Here is an 18,429-nt window from a genome sequence, read left to right as displayed (position 1 = left end):
GAAACTCTTTAGGGATCAAGGGAAAATAGGTCCTGAATATAGCTCGTTGATTGAACCTCGTTCGAGTAGCGAAAAAGGAGCGGCACAGGCCTCACCACAGAGTGTGGTCCAGCTGATAAGACAAGGCTTTCTGCAGATACATCATCCATCCATTCCATTGCCACATTCACCTCCACAACATACACCTTTGCCCACACTACCACCACCACCATTGTTCAACATGTTGAACTCATTAAAGCTGCCAATTTTCAAAGGTATACAAAGTGAAGATACAGATCAGTTCTAGTTCGTCGCGACTGTTATATGGGCGCACAACATACCACTGATGACAGTATAAAGAAAGCGTAGCTAGTTATTGCTCTGCAGGATCTTGCGCTGACTTGGTACATTAAGTACTACATTGATAACCCATTGCAATCGTTAGTAGACACTAAGTCCACTTTAAACAAATAATTCAGTAAACCTAAGTCTGATTCGCAATCAGTAGTTAGGTTTAAGGAAATTACGATGAGGGCTGGTGAAACGTCTTGGGAGTTAGATCAAAGATTGAAGTGTGTGATTCGCAAAGCTAACATGCAGCTCATAGATAGTTAGCACTGCGAGTGGTTTATAGCCTCGCTCCTGCCCCACCTGAGGATTGCTTTATCACAGCAGAAGATAGGGACTCAGGCGGAAGCCCTGGAAATTGCGATGAGATTGCATGAAATTTATATTCAGAACACATCTATGGTGTTAGTGTCAGTCTTTGCAGCCTTCCTCCAGTGATCAAATATGCTCTTACAAAGTGGTCTCAGAGTGTCAAGGTCAAATTTTGTCATTTCAGTAAGTCTTCAAGAAAAATTTGGTCACTAGGCATTAGATCTAGGGTTTGCTTTTATTCCTGTCAAAGTTATCCAAATGTCGGTCCATTTCACCATTCAGCTGAGTGTACCATCATTCAGAGGGTTTTCATTATCATGTCAAGTTCCACTGGGTCATTTTACACCTTGTTCATGCTTCAGTTGCGCCTAGGTAAGGTCATTTCCCTCTCCTAGGGTTTTGAAGGCAATTTCTCTTGGATGGTCAAATCATCGGAAAAACTTGTATCCTGATGTTCATACACCTTCCCCTATCCTTAAAGTACCTTATCAAACACTTCCCATCACTAAGGTCCCCCAAATTCCTCATTTTCGCACAAACCCTAGTTTCTTGCTACAACTTGGCAATTTTCTAGGTTGGACATATGTTTTGCCTTTTGGACCCCTTCCCCTCACTCAATCTTTGAAACTCCACTTTCCCCTACTTCTTAACATCCCTCCCTACTTCCAAGAATTTTCCCAAGAATTTAGAAGCCGCTTATCCCCTTCATTTCGCTTCATTTCGACAAATCTCTTGTTCCACACATTGGGATAGGTTTTACTCCAATGATGTTTCTGAGCAATAAAAGATGAATTTGGGAAAACTAAGAGAGATTTTTTTCCAAAATAAGCCAAGGAAGAAAAACCTCCTTCACGTTTTACACAGGTGTCATGGTTTTGGAGAAATGTCAAAAATACAATTGCCTCGGGAGAATTGATGCACCTCTGAAGTGACCTTGGGAAAATCAAGTTTTCTCCTAGCTCAGTTGGCCAAATGACTTGCTTGATGAGTCAAATGATAACTAGAAACAAAGAGCTTTTGAATGAGCTATCATGAGCTCAATGTGGAGTTTAGAAAGGCATTCAAAAGTTGACTATAATAGCACTCGGCCTTGAGGCAGCCTCATTTGGCACATTTTGACCAGTCTTGGGAGATTTGATTTTTGATAGGGCCAATGAACTCCAAATTGAAAAATTCTAGTTGGGTTGGAAATTAGACTCAACGAAATTTCTAACGAGCTATCCTGAACCCAATTTGGACACCATGAAGGCCTCCAAAAGGCTCCTGAAAAAGGCTCGGTGCACAGAGGGAGCGTGGCGCACTGGGAGAAATTTTCCAGTGTAAATTTACACTGGCACGGCGCACAGGGCTAAAAGGCCTGAAATTCATTGAAATATTCCTCCAAATTGCAAATTCTTCATTCCACAAGTAGGTAAAGCCTCCATTTTGGTGTTTCATCCAAGTTTGTGCTAGGGTATGGTGGTTATGGATGCTAATGATGGAAACAAAAATTCAACCCCTCTCATTTTGAATTCCTCACATGTAAACTGCTGCCTAGGGTTTCAAAACTTGTTCACAACTAAAGTTACTCTTTTCCATTATTTCTCTTGTCCTTAATTCCTTTTGTTCCCCATCCCACAAAGTTACTAAACCCTATCCTAAATTCCCTTTCCCAAAACTTTCAAAAGCGAAACCCTAAACCCTATCCCAAACATAAGACCCCTCAAACCCTCCTATATTTCCCAAAAAAATCTTTCCCCAATAGTCCCTAATCCCTCACTATTCTTCCCTCCCCTTACTATCCCTCATGTCATTATTTTCTCTTGCTGACAAAGGTCAAGCACACCATCAAAGGCATTACAAGACAGTGTGACATATCAACACCTATTTGTCCAAGACAGTTTGTCCACCAGCAGACATGACATCTGATCCGTCATATGATCATGAAGAAGAGACACACAGTGATTCGCCAATAGAGGTACATGCAACCAGGAGGCCTCATAGAGGTGGCAAAACATCCGTGAAGACCAGCAGGCTGCCCAACGAAACCTAAATGAGAGGACACCCATTCAGCAGGAGATAGAGGTTGATCGAGAGATTTGGCTCAAGAGGATCAACATCCACTTAGAGAAGCTATTGGTGAAAGTGACAAGGACAAATAATTATTGAGGAATATGGTTTATCATTACAAGACACGCAATATGAGTTCCAAGGCTCGGATAAGGAATTTTAAGGCGAAATTGAGGAAGGTAATCAAGAAGAAAAAGAGGAAAAGGGAACTCGATCGACTTCAGATATTGGCCAAAGCCTCTTTGACCCAGCATAACACTTGATAAGGAAGCTCCACCCCAAATTTCAAGAAATTTCGGGCATTTTTGGTGTTTTTGGAAATTTTTGTGCAAAAAAAAGGGTTTTTCTCCCTGTGCGTCGCGCCACTGGCGCAACGCTTAGGATTGGGAGCTCCAAATAACAAATGGTTTGCATTTTTGGATTCAGCATGAAAAATCATGATTGTTGGTGCATGGAAAAGAAGTTTGGGCAATTTTTGAGTCCCCAGGAGGTCAAAAACACTCAAAAAATGACCTCTCTGCCCCTATTTTGACACACAGGAAGTAGTCTTGGGAGAATGAAGTTTTGGAGGGGAAAATGAGCACCAAATTCTGAAATTCCACTTGGGTTGGAAAGTAGATAGGTAGGGATTTCCAACAAGCACACTTAGGCATAATTTGGACTCTAGCAGGTACCTCAAAATCGCCTCCAAAGTGGCGCGGTGCATATAGCTTTTGGCGTGGCGCATATAGACCCAAAGGCCAAAATCACTTCTGCTCCGCGAAATTTCGATTTGCGACTTTCTCCAAGTGGGCCCGCTCATTTACACTACACTTTTTTCGGCACCTAAGGCAAAGTTTAAAGAATATTTTCACTAAAGGTTGGCTTCTATCCAAGTGGCAAAGGAAGGCGAGCAGTCACCCAAGCAATTTGTCATTTTTGTAATGCTGCACCTGTCACTAATGGTTGGCTTTCCATTTCCATTTTGTAATGATTTGAAAAACTCCCCAACTGTGGGTCGTTCTATTTCACAATGGCATAGTCTATTTATTGTATGCAAAAACCATTTGCAAAGGGTTGGTTGGAATTTCTGGGAAATTGTGGGAGAGACACCCAGTCACTCACTGTACATTTTGACAGAGAATTAATGAAAGATTGCAGCTATTGTTCATGAGATTCTTGTGGTGTGAGTTTAGCAAATGTATCTTCTTTATGTTTCAAATGTATTTCGTTATGTTTCATATTTTCATTCATATTCATTTCTGTCAGGCCAGGGTAACTCCATAATGGGCAGAAGAAATTGATTTATTATTTCATTAGATAGCTATTGTTTATATACATAAAATGGACGGATCAGTTCATCTTCTTGATGACTGTTCACATTCCAGGTTACCCAACCGTTGAAGATTAGGTGTGAACATTCCCCCCCTTAATCTAAAGGGATGTTGGTGAGTCCAAGCATCGTTCTGAATCTTTCAAGCTTTTCTCTTCCAAGCGCTTTGGTGAAGATGTCTGCAATTTGCTCATTTGTGGAACAATGACAGAGATGGATTGTTTTGGCCTTAACATGATGTCGGATCAGATGATATTTAGTATTGATGTGCTTAGTACAATCATGGAACTTTGGGTTCTTGGCCAACTTTATTGCAGAGGTGTTATCAATCATGAGTGGAGTTCATTGTACTTGTTTTACCTGCAAATCTTCAAGAATTTTCCTGAGCCACACAATTTCTTTCGTTGCTTCTGCTGCTGCCACGTATTCTGCTTCTGTTGTGGAATCTGCTGGAACTGATTGTTTGTGTGATCTCCAGGAGACAGCTCCTGATCCAAGACTCATAGCATATCCTGAAGTAGATACCCCAGTTTCTTTGTCTCCATCAAAGTCTGAATCAGAGTATCCAATCAAGCTGAAGTCGTCCACCTGTGTATACTTGATTCCAAGGTCTTGAGTTCTCTTCAAGTACCTTAGAACTCTTTTTGCAGCAGACCAGTGTCCCTCACAAGGCTTTTGCATAAACCCAGAGAGGATTCCAATAGAAAATGAAATGTCTGGTCTGGTAGTAGTGAGGTAGATGAGACTTCCTACAAGCTGTCTATACTTTGTTGCATCCTCAAATTCCTTTCCTTCAATAGATGTGAGCTTCAAGTTTTGTTCCATTGGAGTAGAAAGAGGATTGCACTCTGTCATGCCAAATCTATTTAACAAATCTCCAATGTATTTCTTTTGAGAAAGAAATATGGATTTTGGATGTTGGGTTACTTCAATGCCAAGATAGTAATGAACATAGCCCAAATCAGTCATTTCAAAACTTTTTCCTAATTCTTTCTTTATGGATGCAATATAGCTTTCATTATTCCCTATCATTAAAAGATCATCTACATATACCACAAGATATACAACTGTTTTGCCAACTTTCTTGACAAATAAAGTTGCATCATCAAGATCAAAATGTTTGAAGTTGAGTTTCAGAAGATGCTCAGTTAGTTTTTCATACCAGGCTCGTGGTGGTTGTTTGAGGCCATACAAGGACTTCACAAGTTTGCATACTTTGTGTTCATGTCCTTTCACAGCAAATCCTTCAGGCTGGGACATAAAAACATTCTCTTTTAGATCTCCATTCAAGAATTCAATTTTTACATCCATTTGATGGACTTTCCAACCGTTCTGGGCAGCTAGTGCAAAGAGTGTCCGGATGGTGGCCCATTTTGCTGTGGGGGAAAAAGTTTCCTCATAATCGACCCCTTCCTTTTGTGCAAAACCTTTTGCCACAAGCCTAGCTTTGTGCTTGTCAAGTGAGCCATCAGCTTTGTACTTGTTCTTGTAGACCCACTTGCAGCTGATTGGTTTGGTTCCAAATGGAGGATCAACCAGCTTCCAAGTGCCATTCTTTATGAGGGCATCATACTCCTTCTGCATCAATTCTTTCCATTCATCATGCGAAGCAGCATCTTTGAAGGAAGTTGGTTCAAAATCTGTAGACAAGTTCAATTCACAATCATAAGTAACATCCATATCAACAGGTGAATTAGAGTCATCTACATCACCTCCATCTTGTTGGTTTGTATTTCTGGTTCCTGTTTTTCCAATTTCATCAGGATGAACACTTTCAAGTGTCTTTGTCAGCCACTTTGGGGGACCTTTCTGAGATGGTCCAGGCTGCTCTGTTGATTGAGTTGGGACTGAATCAAGATTGGGTCTCCCAATTCTATCAATTACATCACTTAAAGGATCATCCGGTGTTGGAGTTTCATGCAAGGGAGATTGTTCTTCTGAAGAAGATTCCACATGTTGATCTAGTATAGGACTCCCCCCTTCAAGATGTGGAATCTGATTATCAAACTCTTGAAATGATTTTGTTTTTGTGAATCTATCCAAGCGATCAAGTTGCTGCTCAACAACACTGTCAGATTTGGATGATTCAAGAAAAATGACATCTCTAGATACAACAAACTTTTTATTTACTTCATCATAGAGACGGTATGCTTTAGAGGTGTTTGAATACCCCAGGAAGATACACTTACAACTTCTAGCACCAAGTTTGTTTCTATGTACCTTTGGTATTAAAGCATAACAGGTGGAACCAAAAATCCTGAGATGTTTTACCCAAGGAACATGTCCATACCACAATTCATAAGGAGTCTTGTTTCTTATAGCACTAGATGGACATCTATTCTTTATATATGCAGCACATAGAACAGCATCAGCCCAAAACATTATCTTTACATTTTTGAAGAAAAGCATGGATCGTACCATATTCAATATTGTTCTATTCATTCTTTCTGCTACACCATTCTGTTGGGGATTATAAGGTACAGTTGTTTGATGTTTGATCCCATGTTGGCGAAGATAGTTTTCAAATTCATTTGATGTATATTCTTTTCCATTATCAGTGCGAATAGACCCAATATGAGATTGTGCATCATTTTCAATCCACTTATGAAAATTCTTGAATGTTTGAAAAGCATCAGATTTGTTCTTCAATAAATAAACCCAACACATTCTGGTGTAATCATCAACAAATGTGATGATATATTTATTTCCATTTGCAGAAGGAACAGCCATTGGACCACATAAATCTGAATGAATGAGTTCAAGCTTCCTATGTGCTCTTGAATGTGAATCATGAAAATACTGTTTGCTATGCTTTCCTAGAATGCAAGCATCACATTGCTTATGTTTTCTAGGAATTGTAGGCAAACCAACAACACCATTTTTCTTCAACAAGCGGAGACTATCATAGTTTAAATGTCCAAATCTAGCATGCCATAATAAACTTGACGGAAGTGTACCTTCTTCATGATGAGAAATATATGAGAAATGTTGTGCATGAGCAGAGGTTCCTTGCAGTTTAAGAAGTCTTTCTTCTTCTATACCCCTCATGACAAGTGAGTGGTCAGATGCCTTTCTTACCTCAAGCTTTCCATCAAACATATGAATGGAGTGACCTTGCTGGCGGATGTGGACCAAGGACAACAAGTTTCTCTTGAGCTGTGGGAGATATAGAACATGATCCAGAAGAAATTCTGGAAGACCAGGCAGTTTAAGCCTTGTTGTGCCAAGCCCTAATGGCTTGATTTTTGAATGATCTGCAAAGTATACTGCTCCATCAACATTGTCAGTGAAATCTTCAAAAAAATCTTTCCTATGAGTCATATGATAGGTTGCTCCTGAATCAAGCAACCAATCATTTTTCGAAGAAGCAAGTGAAGCATTAAACAAATCTTCATTTACTCCAATGTTACATTGTGCCTCAATATAGTGAGCGGATTCAGGTGCTTTACCTTTGTCTGTGTCATCAGTTTTACCTTTCTGCTGATTTCTTCTCTGCTCAATTTTGTCCCATGGTAGCTTGCATGTAGAAGCATCATGTGATCCATTTCGTTTGCAGCGAATGCAATGCAGATATGCCTTTTCTGCTTGAGAATTTCTGCCCCCCCTGCCTCTGAAGTATCTTCCTCTTCCTCTTCGTCCACCTCTTCCTCTTGTAGAATCTTGAGCAGGATGCTTTTCTTTATGAACAAGGCAAACAGTCTCTTCAGAAGATTCAGGGACTGTCTTCTTTCCAAAGGCTTTCTCTCTTTCAGCAAACTTTTTCACAAGAGAGTCAAAGGTTACATCTTTAAGATTTCCATTTGCTTGTAATGACTCAAGATAATTGGAGTAGGTAGGATAGAGTGCTTTGAGAAAGGCAATAAGAGAGATATCCAGCTCAACCTTAGTGGATTTAATATCATGCATTATAGACTTTATTTCAGATGCAAGAGCAAGAGGATCATTATTTTTCAGTTCAAGAGTGATGAGTTTAATCATGAGCTGAACAACTTCAAGTGCAAAATGTGTATCATAGAGTTCTTTCTGCTTTTGTAAAGCTTCAAAGACAGTGGAATAGGATGAAATATGACGACTTACTTCTTCATTTACAGATGCTGTGATCAATGCATAGGCTTTGCTGTTCTTGTTTTCCCAAATGACCAGTTCTTTATCTGATGTAAGCTGCACAGGGTCTTTGTCTTCTTCTCCGACACACACTCCTTTCCACAACTCATTGTAGATGAGGGTGTGTTTTACCATCCGAGACCATTCAGAATAGTTCTCCTTGCCAGTGAGAACTATTCCGACCATAGAGATGATTGAATGCATTCTGTAAAAAATTACTTCTGCTAAAAAAAATCCTTACGTTACAGCCTTTAAATCCCTCTAATATTTGCTAAAAGCATCAGCATTTCATTGTACATATCACTGCAATACTACTATGTTTTGAAAAAAGTGCAATGGATAACTTCAATATATCACTTCATTCTATATCACTTCAATATATCAAAAATGCACAAGGGATCACTTCACTTCATTGTATTAATGTATCACTTCAAGTATAGAGCCACATACAACATCTTATGCGGACCTCCCCAGACTGAGGTGTTCAGAACAAAATTACGCAATAATCTCAAATAGTCTAGTACCGTACCAATTAGATCAGTTATTAAGACTGATTCATAACTAAAACTATGGAATGAAACTATAGTAAGCCTATGATTCAAAATTTAGTAGCTTATAAATCTAGCGATACAGCGAAGATGATCCGAGATATGCAGGAGGGCCTCCAGCAACAGAGGCTCCCAAATCAGGTCGACGTAAATCCCTTTGCAGAAGAGGGTCCGCATAGTAACTTTCATTTGGCACATCACCTAACGGCTTTCGATAATCCGCCTCCAACCTTTGACGATACAAAGATTCAATGCTTGGATCAACCCAGCTCTGAGTTCGAATCCCTTCCCTTCCCGGAGCTTATAGAATTCAGTCATATACTGAAGAGGCGGGTATGGCTCTGACGGAAAGAATTAAGCATGAAAATAAGACCTTTTCGATGAGAAATTGCAGGCAGATTGATGGCAGAGAGCTGGTCGGATACGAATTCAGCAACCTCGGTCCGTTCCCTCAAATCATTCGATGCCAATGGCAATCCAGGCAGCATCTGACGATACCATGCGATGTCGACACAGGGTCAGGTCATCACATGCAAGGCTGTTGTTGCATGTTGGTGAGGGTGTTATTGCGGTTTAACCATAGAGAGAGGAGCCGAGGCGCAGAGCGGACTTGCAAAAAAAAATTGAATCAAAATGGCAACAAGGTTAAGGTTCATGAACTCGGCAACAAGAGCAGATCAGAGTTGTTAAGCCAACTGAAGGAGCTCAAGGTTGAGCTTGCCTTGCTCAGAGTTGCAAAGGTCACCGGAGGAGCGCCCAACAGACTCTCTGAGAACAACGAGCTACAAGTTGGCGTCAGTTTCCTTTGAAATCTCCTCAACGGAAGGATTTCAGAGCCAGTGCATCAGGTGTGGACAGAGGCAATCAATGCACAAAGAATCAATGTCAGACTAGGCAGAGGCAGAGCAGCGCAGGGCAGAGCAGCGCAGTGCTCAGGACAGAGGCAGGAGCTACAACTATTTTAGAACCTGGGACCTGTGCTTTGATACCATGTCAGGCCAGGGTAACTCCAGAATGGGCAGAAGAAATTGATTTATTATTTCATTAGACAACTATTGTTTATATACATAAAATGGATGGATCAGTTCATCTTCTTGATGACTGTTCACATTCCAGGTTACCCAACTGTTGAAGATTAGGTGTGAACAATTTCCAGTGAAAGCTTTCTAAATAAAAAGGTAGAATTCAATGTACTTCTCTGCCTTGGGATAGTTTTCACGTTCTATGTTTTCTTATGTTGAAAAGGATTCATGTATTTATGCCCTTTTCACACTCTTAAACAATCTCTCCACTCCATATTATTTTGAATCTAATTGCTAGACTTTCCGCCTATCTTGCCTCATGAAATAATCTGTGTCTTTGAGTTAAATTATTTGCTCATGTTGTTCCTTGGCCCCCACACATCCCAAAAAACTCAGTCATTCTTCAAAATACCTCCATCATACTTGTTTACCTAGCCTAAAATCAGTATCCATTTTTGAGTCATCTCAGACCCTATTGTTTATTTTCCTGAGTGTGACCCGGAGAGAGCCCTCTCCTGTTTTGGTAGGGCTAGCTACTAGACTGAGCGTGGTCTATGGTTACCCTGAATTTTGCCTTCCTTCAGCCTAAGGCAAATTTAGGTGCTAACATATGGGAGTTCAACAAATTCACTCGCAATTGTAGAACCTTTGCTTGGAACTGCAGAGCTTGAAAAAAGAAAAGGAGGCAAACCTGGAGGTGCACAAGGAAGTTTGGTGCCTCAAGTTTAAGAGCTAGGGGCATGATAAAGATCACTTCCCTCTCTTCGCAAATTATATCACAAGGGGGGGACCAATGCCCCTGAGGAAAGAAGCTACAACAGGACAAAGTACAGGACCCATGCTATGGTGCGTTATTTGTCAGGTGGCTGGAAAACACGTAACAGATAATTTTCATTTGTTGTAAAATTTTGTGCATACACCACAACAACTGTTCTACGATTTCTGCAAAGCAGCAAGACATGACGAGTGCCACTGTTGTAGCTAATAATTTATGATGGAAAGAATGCCTAACTATCAAATGCAAGAAGAAACTCAACCTCCGGATCAAGGCACTGGGGGAGTGTGTGGAGGATATAAGGGGCATGGTCGACGCTGAGGAGGAGGAGGAGGACCTGGTAGAGGTCGTGGATAGGTTATTTGCTATAATAGCGGGATGCCAGGGCACTACGTGCAGGAGTGTCAGAATCGAACATGCCCATCATGTGAATACTACACTCAGTTCGACCATACGATAGAAGAACTCCCTGTGATGATAGCCAAGATGTAGGAGAAGAAGGCGCAGACTCATCAACCTACACAGAACTTACAGATGATGAGAGCTGAGCCCCGCAAGGAGGATCCCAATGTGATTATCATACTGAGAAGCAGAATCATGACTAGTGATGATAAAGGAAGCCGACCTAAAGAGAATGGGTGGGTCCACAAGGCCCTAGAAAAGGAATTTGACTTCAATCTAGAATGCATGAAGGAAACTTTTATCGAGGTGAAGAAAAGCTTCGCTGAGGCATCTGCCTCAGGAAGTCAAGAAAAACTACCAAAAACTAGCATGCCTACAGAGATTTATCCCTCTGTACTCACCACATTCCTGGAAACCTCTATGAAACTTCTGCGAGATAGTCAGGTTGTGAAGGGCTTACAGGAATTGATAAACAAGTGTGCTAGTAAATAAAATGCTCCTGATGGACACTGTGTAGTAAAAAATATTGGCAGACATAAGGTAAGAACATGGCCCGAGATGAGGCTCACTGCGCAAATAGGAGATTACGAGATGGACCAGGTTAATATGGATGTAGGGTCTGACACAAACGTGTTTCCTAAACAAACATGGGAGAGGATGGGAAGACCTGTGCTACAATGGTATTTGATCCATATTAGAATGGAAAATCAATAGAAGATCATCCGTATGGGACAGTTACATGGAGTAACAATAGATATTGAAGGTGCAAGTGCGTTGGTTTATTTTGAAGTGATAGAAATTATTTATGACAACAATCCATACCCCCACTCCTTGGAATTTATTGGGCTATTGATATTAATGGGGTCATCAACTTGAAAAAGAAGACAATGTCATTTGAAAGGAAATCGCTCCATGTTGTAGTACTGTTGGACCCTGCAAAAGGATTGTGCTATACTGAACCAGTTCACAACTATGAAGAAAGTGATGATGTTTTGGATCAAATCTACAAAACTACAGTGTGAGACCAAGACTGGATTAATTCTACAGTTGATGGATGGATTTCATGGGACTGCAAAAGCTCCTGTACCTTGGATTCCGACGAAGAATTGGAGCATTGGTAGAATCAGTTTCATGAAGTATCTACGTTGCGCTATGTGTCCTCGGAGGTAAGAAATTTACCCTATTACAATGGTTTAAATTATGTAGATAAGTTTTTGGATTCCTTTGAAAGAGAAGTACCTGAGGATCATCTCTTTCAAGCATTGGATTTGGCATTGTGCGCTATGCCTGCACGGTGGTGGGGTACGCACAAAGACATATTTGATGAATGGTGTGATTATAGGAGAATGATGAGGTTGCGATTTGGTTGTCCGAAGGTATGATTAACCGAGAAATATGATTGGAGAAATGATCTTCTCGATCATTTGGAAAGATGGACTAAAGTCTATGGAATAGAGCCACAACTAGAGTGGGTGCAATTATTCTATCATACTCTAGATATAATCCCCATGACTTGGTACCTAGAAATGGAGCTTCACCATGGCACTACAAAGTGGGATATATTAAGGGAAGGATTCCTAATGAAATTTAGTTTTTAAGATGGGTTTGAAAGCATTGATGAAGCTCTAGAGGATGTTAAGGCGACGATATTAAGAATTCCACAAGATCCTTTGGAGTTGGTTTAACCAGATTGGAGCACCTAGCTGCGCCATGCGCTGGAATAGTATAATGTGACTACTAAGGGGGAGGATGAAGATCCAAGAAATATTAATATCCTAGAGGCTGAAGGCCACCGTGAGGTTGAAGGTCTACAGATAGAAAATCGAGACATCACCACGCTGCAGAAAACTAGACAAGTGAAGATTGGTACTGAAGAAGAACAAAAATTTGTGAAGATTGGAGATTATTGGGATGATGCCACAGTGGATAAAGTTGCTGAGTTACTCCATGAGTACCAAGATATTTTTCCTACAAAATTTTCGGACTTAAAAGACATCATAGGTGACTTGGGTGTGATGAAAATTACCTTGAAGTCGAACGCAAAGCCTATTAAGCAAAGGCCATATTGCCTTAATTCCAAATACAAGGAAAAGGTATACTTGGAGTTGGAAAAGATGCTTGAGGCAGGCATTATTGAACCTATGGAGGAATCTGATTGGGTGAGCCCAATGGTGGTTGAAGAAAAGAAACAAAAGGGAGAAATATGGATTTGAATAGATCTGAGGAAGATTAATGACGCCTGTGCCCATGATCCTTTTCCAACACTATTTACTTATGAGGTAATATATAATGTTGGAGGGCAGGAGGCCTACTCATTCATTGATGTATTCTCCAGATACCATCAGATTAAGATCGCTCCAGAAGATCGAATTAAAACAACCTTCGCGACAGAATGGGGTTGTTTCCAATATACTGTGATGTTGTTTGGACTCAAGAATGCGCCGATGATATTCTATCGTGTAGTCATTGTCGCATTCAAGGAGTTTATTCACAAGTTCTTTGAGGTATATTTTGATGAATGGACAGTGTTTGGGTTAGTGAAGTGCCATGTACCCAGTCTACGCTTAATGTTGGATATGTGCTGAGGATATCACATTGCGCTGAACCTAAAGAAGTGTTTATTTTGCATCCCCTTTGGGATTTCGCTGGGTCATGTGGTGTGCAAGCAAGGAATAATGGGGGACCTTGCCAATATTGTGATAATCATCGATTTGAGGCCCTGAGGAGTGTCAAACAGTTGTCCGCAATGCTTGGCCATATTGGATATTATCGAAAATTCATCAAGGCTTATGCTCAGATTACCGCTCATATGGAGAAGTTATTGAAGAAGGATGCTACATTATGTTGGGATGAAGAATGTTAGCACAGTTTGGATGTATTAAAGGAAAATAGTCACCACGCTGATCTTGGTCTTCCCGGATTGGAAGAAGGAATTCTATGTGCGCATTGATGCCTTGTGTATTGTGTTGGGAGTAGTGCTAACACAAGCTGGTGAAGGAGAGATGGATCACCCTATAGCCTTTGCGAGTAGGAAATTATCAAAGGTTGAGAAGAATTACTCAACAACAGAGCACGAAGGATTGGCTATGGCATACATGCTCCAAAAGTTTAGACACTATCTATTGGGTGGACATTTCAAGATGTACACAGATCATTCTACCTTGAAATACTTGGTCAATAAGCTTGTGTTTGGGGGGAAAATATGCATATGGCTATTGTAACTTTAAGAATATGACTTTGAAGTAATTGTGAAGCCAGGAAGGTTGAATGTAGGACCTGACCATTTGTTGTGAATTGAAATAGGGGAGGAGCCTACTAATTTGGAGGAAGGGCTGCCTGACATGCCACTCTTCATGGTGCACGTAGTGGATAATAATTTTGCAGATATTATCCTATTTTCACTACATGGATGGCTCCAGAAGGATATACCAATCAACAAAAGAAGGAAGTAGTGGTGTGCATGGTATATTTTTCAGTTTTCATCAGACATTTGTATAATATGGGCGATGATGAGATACTACGAAGGTATGGACCTAATTTTGAACGAAGTAACACCCTAATTGAAGCTCATGGAGGGGCTGCAGGAGGACATTATGTAGGAAAGGAAACCACACAGAATATTTTGCGCGCTGGATTGTGGTGCCATACATTACATAAGGATACTAAAGTGTGTTGTCGAGCATGTGATGCATGTCAAAGAATGGGCTAACCATTGTGGAGGGATGAGCTAGCATTGAACCCTCAAGTGTCATTGCATCCATTTGAGAAATGGGCAATTGATTTTGTACGACCGATTGAGCCCCCAGGCAAGAAAACAAGTGTGCCCTATATCATCACCACAATAGAGTATCTGACCAGATGGGTGGAGGCATAGCCTATGAAGGATTGTATGGGGGCTACAACAAAAAATTTCTTATTTTAGTATGTGTTGACTAGATTCGGCTGCCAAAAAGTATTGATGAGTGATCATGGTATGTACTTCCTCAATGAAACAATCAGCATGCTAACTGAAGAGTTCTAGGTTTATTATAAGAAGAGCACACTATATCATCCATAGGCTAATGGGACAGATGAGGCCTTTAATAATATCTTGGAGAACACGATGACAAAGATTTTCAATGCATAGCAGAATGATTGGGATGTGCGCGTACAAACAGTGCTATGGGCGTACAAGACTACTTGCAAAAATCTAATAGGTTAGACACCTTTTCAATTGGTCTATGGCATAGAAGTTGTGATGCCTATGGAATTTATGATGCCTAGTCTATGTATAACAGCTTTCACATGAATGGCAGACCACGGAGCCTTGGAAGAGCAGCTCGCGCAATTGATGGAGCTTGAAGAAGATAGATTCTTAGCTGGATTCCATTAGCAAGTACAGAAGGAGTGTGAGAAATCATGGCACGATTGACACATCAAGCCACTCGTGTTCAAGGTAAATGATTTGGTTTTATTATATGATAGTAAGTTCGCTAAGTTTCAAGGAAAGTTTTAGATGCATTAGCTGGGGCCATTTGTCATTAAAGAGATCACAGATGCAGGCATGGTTCAGCTCGTAAGGAACTATGTGACAATGGGGCTGCACGAAAAGTGGGGGCGTCACAATATCCAAAGCTGCGTGAAGGGAGCTATGCTTTGAAAGGCGATACCATGTAGCACAACCAGAAAGTGACCGTTAGAGTCATTGTTCATGAGTTGATGGCTAGGAGACGGTTAAGAGGAGTGGGTAGCCGACATTTAAGGCTAATATATTTGAAGGTTTGCTACCAGACCAGCATTTATGATCGAATTTTGGGGGAATGGTTGAATTTGAATTCAAAATCCCCTATAAATTACGCGTGTCGGTCCAACAGTGAACACTTTGCACACTTAGAGTTTTTTAGCTAAGTTGTCTGTTGCTTATGAGCCACTCGTTCTTTGAGGATTTGATCGTGAGCCCTACATTTGCCAATTTTCCAAATTTAAATCAAAACTTTATCCTGGAAACCATGTTTGGTCCGAGCATTGCTGAAACTGTGAGCACTGGGGGATACATTGGATCCGAAGGAGTTGCTCCAAAGGTGGTGAGCATGGAATCTCTAGCTCCTGTGCCTACGGTGCTGAGATCACCCAGGCCGAAGCCCACCCATGTTAAAGAGACCTAGAAATGAAATAAAGACAAGCAGAAGAGGTCGATGCCATTGCTCGGTCACCCAAGAAACATACTACCACTCAGAAGCAGAAGAAGGACAAGAAGGCTGAGAAGGTTATGGATTTGGAAGCTAAAAAGGGCACTAAGGATATAGAAGCTGAGGGAGTAGAGCCCATCACCAAATTGCTTGATTATATTCCCCCCATGAAAAGGGAAGGTGAAGGTCCCCAAGGACCCAAACTCGAAAAAGTTCCTCATTCACACACTCCTATTGCCGGATAATATAACTTTTTAAGGACTGCGCCTTACATGGGTTACCTTGTTAAAAATGGAGGATTGGGACCTGGCTGACCATGAGCGGTTCCCTCACCTCGCAATAGAAAATTATATGAGGTGCATGTATTACCAAGACTTAGGTTTCACTGAGTTGGAGATAGTTGAATGGATCCATGGAGTGGAGCAATCTAGGTTTTTGAACCTACTGTGGGTGCCCCACTACCATCACACTAATATTAACACCACCTGTGTGTGGCAGCTACTTACTCTAGTGCATGATGGGTGCTTATGGCTTGGCATGCCTATACCCATCATGGATATGCTCATCCACATCATCACGCACCTGCCGCATGAGGGTTTGAATCTGTCCAAGGAATTTGGCAGAAAGATAGGCAAGAGAGACTTGACAGGGAAGAAGAAAAAAGAGTTTGAGATTATCAAGAAGCCACACAGCTATTCCATCACGTCCATCAATGATCCCGCGATGTAGATTGCCACCCAAACAATGGCCATAAAATTTATGAGGAAGTGTCACGCAGATGAGGTTCTAACACCTATGATATCGTTGGCTGCACAATGAACAGAGGGCATGTAGTTTAACTGGTCGTGGTATTTATGCCATGAATTTCTTGCAAATTTTCGTGAGGTCCAAGATGATAGTAAGCCCTTCCACTACGTGTGGATGTTGTTCTCCATTTTTTGCATGGGATCTACTGAAGGATAGCCAATTTTCTCCATTCAAGGAGGGATTTTCAGAGTTTGCGCAGTTCACCTCCCTTTGGGCCACCAAGGATCCCCCGCGGGTCACATAAATGAAATTTTTTCGGGTATTAACGGAAGCGAGCTTCTGCATGGCCATCAACCAACACCCAAGGTTTTCCCCAACCTTGTATGAGTAGCTTTCCATGTATGCTAAGTTCAAGGAAGATTTCCATTGTGTCTACATTCAAGCGCAGAAGGACCTAGAGAAGAAGTGGTTCGATTCGCCATATTTGTTCATCAATGATGCCACACAAGAAGTGATCAAGCATTGGCCGATAGATTGGAACACGCCATCCGACTTAGATGTAGGCACCAACAAAGGCGCAGGGAGATCAGCTGAGAAGAAACGAAAGGATGTAGCAACACAAGTGGCACAGAAGTTAGCCACGCAATGGAAGAAGGAATTTAAAGAGATGTATTGAATTGAAAAGGAGCGTGCTACAAAAGAAGATGCTAAACAAGAACATAACGACTCCGAGAAAACCGGAAAATCCCCTTCGTTTGAAATGAAGGAGGAAGAGCAGTCAATGTAGGGCAGTGACGGTGATGAGGGTCAGAGCACCCTATTTAGGCTAAGGAATCACAGAGAATAGCAATAGCAGGAGGGTTCCCGCAAGAAGAGAAAGTTGGATAAAGCATAGATGGATCCCATCACCTTGATAGAGGGAGATCTCGATGAGATTGGTGAAAAGGTGAATGACACTACAACCAAACTGTAGTAGCAATTTGAGAAATAGTACATGTAGTCACTGGGAAATGTCCAAAAGGATCTACGCAAACTATAGATCCAAACTAGCCAAATATAGGTTGGAGCAAGTCAAGTGAGCGCTGCACAGACGAGCCTGGCACAGGGGACAAGTCAGGCTATAGAAATGGTAAAGATAGTGGACCTTGGAATAGTTGCTCTGTTAGAAGGGTCCTTGAGCATGGAATCGGCTGATGATAAGATCATCATAAGTACCCTGAAGAACATCGGCCTCAATATTGCAATGCTCCCCAAGGAATTTCTTCATGCAGTCCAGACAAGAGTGATAGCGGAATTGAGAGCTCGGTAGTAGTGCACTCTCAGTTTAATAAGAGAGTACTGGGCGAACAATGAACAAATGTTCACCGAGAAGATGTAGGCCTTGAAGTGATGGGATACTATCTAGGCGCAGAACTCCCCAATGGTGCTCGTGGTTGTAGAGGCATGCATAATAGTGTCGGAGTTGCAGATTCCTAAGGATGCACAACCCAAGGCCAAGATCCAGAAACTAGATGAAGGCATCTACGATGAAAAAGCAAAGGTGGGAAGAGTTCAATTTGAACTCAACATGAAAATCATGGAGCTACAACTCAAATCATAGCCCTCAAGTCCACCCGAGGTAAGGGAACAGTGCATAGCCACATCAAGGAAGGGATGGCTACTA

Source organism: Pinus tabuliformis, chromosome 4_1, assembly GCF_031772625.1.
Source record: "Pinus tabuliformis cultivar Carrire ecotype Pingquan chromosome 4_1, CPIR1, whole genome shotgun sequence".
In the NCBI taxonomy this organism is placed as follows: Eukaryota; Viridiplantae; Streptophyta; class Pinopsida; order Pinales; family Pinaceae; genus Pinus; species Pinus tabuliformis.
Note: the sequence above shows the minus strand (reverse complement) of the source record.